At 38.2% G+C, this 5,988-nt stretch overlaps 1 non-coding gene across 1 annotated transcript; it reads left to right on the plus strand.

Annotated features, from left to right (window-relative positions):
* Positions 1 to 1,732: 1,732 nt before the first annotated feature.
* On the plus strand, positions 1,733 to 1,840 carry LOC131143588 (small nucleolar RNA R71). Its single transcript, XR_009133573.1, has one exon. It is a non-coding gene; the product is annotated as a small nucleolar RNA R71 (small nucleolar RNA).
* Positions 1,841 to 5,988: the final 4,148 nt, after the last annotated feature.

Below are 5,988 nucleotides of genomic sequence, written 5' to 3' on the forward strand. Positions count from 1 at the left end.
CAAGGAGTGTCTACAATTAAAGATTCCAATGAATTGACTTCTTGGATTTCTTCATGTTCTTGAGGTTGCCTGCACAAATTGAAGATATTCAGTTCTAAAGTCATATTTCCAAAACTCAATTTTAAAACACCACTCCTATAATTGATTATGGCATTAGAAGTTGCTAAAAATGGTCTTCCCAAAATCACAGGTGGTGAAGAATTTGCGCGGGATGACACTTTCATATCCAAGACCACAAAATCCACAGGGTAGTAAAATTTATCCACTTGGACCAAGACGTCCTCAATGACACCCTTAGGAATTTTTATGCATCTATCAGCAAGTTACAAGATAATGGATGTGGTTTTCAATTCCCCTAGCCCCAATTGTTCATACACACTATAAGGTAGCAAATTAACCCCCGCACCTAAGTCTAGCAAGGCCTGCCCTATCTTAGAGTTTCCGATGACACATGAAATAGTAGGTGACCCAGGTTCCTTGTACTTAGGTGGTGTGTGATTTTGAATAATAGCACTAACTTGCTCAGTGAGGAAGGCCTTTTTCTGCACATTCAGTTTGCGTTTTACCGTGCATAAATCCTTTAGAAATTTAGCATAAGTAGGAATTTGTTTTATAGCATCTAGAAGTGGAATGTTAATCCTAACTTGCTTAAAAATTTCCAAGATTTCAACATGCTGTTTATCCTTGTGCAAAGAAACCAAACGTTGTAGAAACAGTGCAGGTATGGAACATGCATCATTATGTGAATTTAAAGTACTCGACTCACCACTATCAAGAGGAGGATTAGCGTTTTTACCTGAACTTCCTGCACTATGGGCAGGGTCACCCAAAACCTTACCATTCCTCAAAGTTGTAATAGCTTTCACTGATTTCACATTGCTCCCTTCACCTGAATGCTGATATGATCGACTGTGCCCTTGTGGATTGGGCTGGGGTTGAGCTGGAAACTTTCCTTTCTCTTGGTTACTCAAAGTGGTGGTTACTTTAGTGAGAGTCCCTCTGATGTCATTGATGGCCTGGGAGTTTTGGTTGTTGATCGTGCTCTGACTCTGCATAAACTGTTGCAAGCTAACAGTTAGCTGTTGTATGGAGTCTTCCACTCCTTTTCTTTGCATTTGGGGTGGCTGATTTGGAAAATGAGGTGGCCCCAAGCCTTGGCTAGCGGCTGCATAAGGATTATACTGACTTGGTCCCTGCGTAGATGGCCCCACCTGGTCAATTTTCTAACTGAGATTTGGATGATTTCTCCAACCTGCATTATATGTATTAGAATAAGGTCCAGAAGAATTCTTAGAAACCATATGCACTGGTGTTAGATTGATCAAGCAAAACTTCCTTAAAAGCAGGAATAGTTGGACATGCATCAGTCACATGCCCTGGATCCTCACATATGCTGCATTTTTCAGAAGATGATGGTAAAACGTGCATTTCATTTACCTTCTTAAGTTCAATGGACTCTAACCTTTTAGACATCAATGCAAGCCTAGCATTTAAATCATCAACTTCTTTCAATTGATACTTACCACCCCCACCAATGCATTTTTGCTTTTCAGATCAATCATACACATAAGAGACATCCCAAGATTGGGCATTTTCAGCCAAGTAATCAAAATAATCAAAAGCTTCTTCAGGCCCTTTATTGAAAAACTCACCATTGCACATTGTTTCTACAAATTGCCTCATCTTTGGTTGCAATCCCTCATAGTAAAAACTGATGACCCTCCAATTTTCATACCCATGGTGAGGACATGCATTTAAGAGATCTTTAAAACGTTTCCAACACTGATAAAATGTCTCCACATCCTTTTGGAAAAAATTCATGATTTGTCTTTTTAAAGCATTAGTTCTTTGCATGAGAAAAAATTTCTTTAAAAACTCCATTTGCATTTCTTGCCAAGTCCCAATGGATCTTAATCTTAAGGAATTCAACTAGGTTTTGCTTTGTCTTTTAAAGAAAATGGGAACAATTTCAATTTTATTACCTCCTCAGTGCATGTTCTATCCATGAATGTGGAACAAACTTCTTCAAACTCTTTAATATGCAAATATGGGTTTTCAGATTCAATGCCATGAAAATAAGGTAACAATGGAATCATCCCAGGTTTAAAATTAAAAGCGTTCGCATCCAAAGGTAGAATACTGCAGGATGGGGTGCTGGTCCTAACAGGTTGCAAATATTCTCTGAGTGTCCTATTAGGGTTCTCCATATCATGAGGTTCATTTTCAGCCATGATGCTACGCGTGTCAGATGGTGATTCAAGTGATTCAAGTGAAACAGGTTCACTCGATAATGAGATGGATGAGTCTGTCCTGACTAGTCTAAATGTGTTATCTCTAGCCCAACCAGTCATACAACTCAGTATAAACGCAATAAAAGCAAACAAGTCAAAGGAGAGGTAGTAGATATCACCCAGGCTGTGAAGACGTTCACAGCTCTAAAACACCTCTCTGAAATCTGAGAAACACTTTGATGACACCAATTGGTCCCCGGCAACGGCGCCAAAAACTTGACTCGTTCTGAGTTATGCTTCCAAGTGCAGAAGTGTCAAGTTGTATCAAGGATGAGTCCAGGATCGTATTCCACAGGGACCACTGAGTATCAAAGTATTTATACAAGTTTAGTGAAATCCTGTTGCTGTCAAATGTAGGTTGAAAATATTTTTGATCTTTTTAGATTTTGAAAACAGTAAACAAAGTGAGAGAAGCTTGGGTAAACTATCAAAATGAAAATGAAATTTTATCAATTTTCCAAAAATATAAATCTAATAACGCAACCAAAACTAAACAAATTAACTGAAACAATTTTACCAAACACTCGGGTTACGGGTTCAACGTCTGTTTGCTTCCACCGTTTACTAATTTCCTAGGCCTTACTCCTTTTCTTGTTAATCCAATCAAGGCATTAATAAGATGAAATTTTATTACTAACGATCGAGTAAATTGGCCACATCCAAACGGAAGAAAATAAAAACTCTTATTACGCATCAACCGAATTTTATGTAAAAATAAGTTGCTTAAAATCCTAGATTAAATCAAGATTCTGATGTGCCTAACGTCAACAACAAAACAAGACGCAACAGCTAGCGATTTATCAACGATTCCTTCAATTTTCGGTTTTAACCAAATAAAAGTTTAACAATGATATCATAGGATAACTAACAAACCATGGAACCCAAACGACATCGACCCACAACCCAAGTTACCGAACTTAGCCACTCATGCTTGCAATAAAAAAACAAGTATGGAAATCCTAGTCTACTTAAGGAAATACCTAAACACACATTATTAAAGATGGCAACTATAAATAAGGAATTAAAACATGCAATGGAAACTCAATCAAACACACATGCAGATAATAAAAACCAAACCTTTAACAAAATTACGAATAGAAATAATTAAATAAAAAGAACAACTATTCTAATTTCTTAAAAACGAAAACACTTTTATTTTATTTTATTTATTTTAGAACCAAACCAAACTTAATTTAATCAAAGAAATAACTTCAATAAAAATTAAATATAAAAAAAACTAAACTTGTATCCAAATCCAATTAAATAACAAAATAAGAAAACAAGATAAAAGAAGAGAGAGAGAGAGAGCTGGACTGCTGGAAATTGCAGCAGTGACAGGGGCTGTGTAGCAGGGTGTTCTCGGGTGGAGTTGCTCATGGAGTTGCAGAGGACCCGAGGGAAACTGGAGGTTGTCACAGCTGTGCAGAGGGCTCCTGCTTTAATGGAAGTTCTCGGCGAGTGTGGTGGCTGCTCTGGTGTGGTGCACGGCAGCAAGGGGCAAAGGTGGCTTCGGATCTATTGAACTGTGTAGCTTTTGGGTGAAGCTTCTGGAAAGTGGCTGTGCTGGAGGTTGAGGCTGAGACAAAGGTGTCGCCGCTGCTAGTGCTTGGTACAGTTCTCGGCTGGAGAGTGGTTGATGATGGAGGGAGGCTGGCCGTGGCTCTGCTGGGTGTTCTAGTCCTCCACGGCTACTGCAGAAGAGTGGAGTTCAAGGGAGGAAGAATAGGGAATGGGAGACAGAGGAAGGAAGAAGAAAGAGAGGGAGAGAGCTAAGGGAAGGGAGAGAAAAAGCAAGAAGAGGAGAGAAGAAGAAGAAGAAGAAGAGAAAGAAGAGTGAAGAGAATTGGCTGGGGGCAGCGCCCAACCCGCACAGGGAAAAAAAGAAAGAAAGAATAAATAGGATAGGGGGGGGGAAGAAACCCTATGACCCGCTGGCGCTAACGCGACCCGGCCATGCATGGCTGGGTCACATCAAAACATGGTTTTATTATTTTTTATTCTTTTTTTTTTCTTCATCTTTGCTCTCTGCGTTCTCAGCCAAATTTAACCCTCGTGGAACCCGTTTCTTGTAAAACTTAAAACACAAAAGTTGTAGATAATCCTTTTCTCGTTCTTCAAAAATTTGAATCGTCTCGATCGGAGCTTGGACGGAAAAGTTATACATGAAATATGAAGAAGTGTTGATTTTGATTCCCGGAAATTTTCCTGCGATAAAATATTACCAAAAATTCATAAATTGCACAATAAAACTCAAGAATGATAATTTTGGCACTTTATTAAAATAGTGGACAATTTTGGACATTTAATTAAAAATATAAACCGTAAAGCCCGGGTTAAGACGTCCAATTACGCAGTTTCGGCGCGTAATCACTTACTAAGAGTATAGGACCAAAATGCACAAATTGGCCTGTTCGGTTGACCATACTTCTACATGCAGAACTATTCGGTCGATCGAACCTCCCTAGGGTCAACATTTTGACCCTTCGGTCGACTGAACCTAAAATGAGCTGCAACACTCTAGTTGACCGTATAGACACGTAGGAGATCCTAAAGTCTTGATCAACCAAACCTTCAGGACAAAAATTGCCCGGTCGACCGAACACCAAAGTTCGGTCAACCGAACCCAAAATGGTCGACCAAACCTCGAAGTTTTGGAAATCACCTCAAGATTAGTCGACCGTATCCTCAGTTCAAATATGCTCTGGTCAATTGAACTGAGCACCTCGGTTGACCGAACCTCTCGGGTTGCTCGAATTTTTCCGAGGTTAAACTGAGTTATTTTTAATTAAACTCAATTAATCTTTTTTTCAAAATACCTAGCATGTCCCCAATGGTCATAATTTTTGTAAAATCTATAAATACCCTCTCATTTTTTTTGATTAGCAACTTTGATTAGCCTAACTTTTCTCTCAAATCTTTTTCCTAATCAAAGCTCCCTCACATACTGTTTTACTTGAAATATCATTTTCGGGTCAAATTTTTCATACTCTCCAAACTCTCTTTCATTTATTTTTGTAAATCATTTTTAAGAGAGTATTTTTTTTGGGCATTTTTTAATTCGTAGCACAAATATTTTTGAGCTTAACTTCTAGATTCTCCAAACACTTTTATTTGCAAAAATCTTTGTTGGAGAACATATTTCTCATTTATATATATATATATATATATATATATATATATTATTTGTGCAAAAATTATTGGAAGAGCAAAATCCTAGGTTCTCCTATATTATTACTGAAATGTATTTTTGGAGAAAATTTCTTATTAGGGTTTAAATATATTTAAGCACCCTTACTCTACTGAGCATAAATCATATCATATTGGAGTGCATATATTTGGGCTTTATTGTGTACATTTCTGCTTGTATTTCAGAAGCATTATTATATGTACAAAAATATTTTTAATGTATTGGTTGGGTTCAACCCATTAATTGAACTGGGGAGTCTCAGCCCCGTAAGTGAGACTGGTTTGGTTCAACCCGAAAATTGAACTGAGGAGTCTTAACCTCGTAAGTGAGACTAGTTCAACTCAGCCTAGTGATTGAGTTGGAGTTTTCCTCGCTCCGTAAGGAGAGGATCTAAAGGCTTCTGCTTTGCCTATTTAAGTGAGCAGGGATAGTGGAATCTTTGGGAGGGGGGGTATGCCCATGGCGGGGACGTAGGTAGTATTGGTTGAACCCTATTAACAAATTTGTGTG

The sequence above is a fragment of the Malania oleifera genome, chromosome 11 (genome assembly GCF_029873635.1).
Source record: "Malania oleifera isolate guangnan ecotype guangnan chromosome 11, ASM2987363v1, whole genome shotgun sequence".
NCBI classification, from domain to species: domain Eukaryota; kingdom Viridiplantae; phylum Streptophyta; class Magnoliopsida; order Santalales; family Ximeniaceae; genus Malania; species Malania oleifera.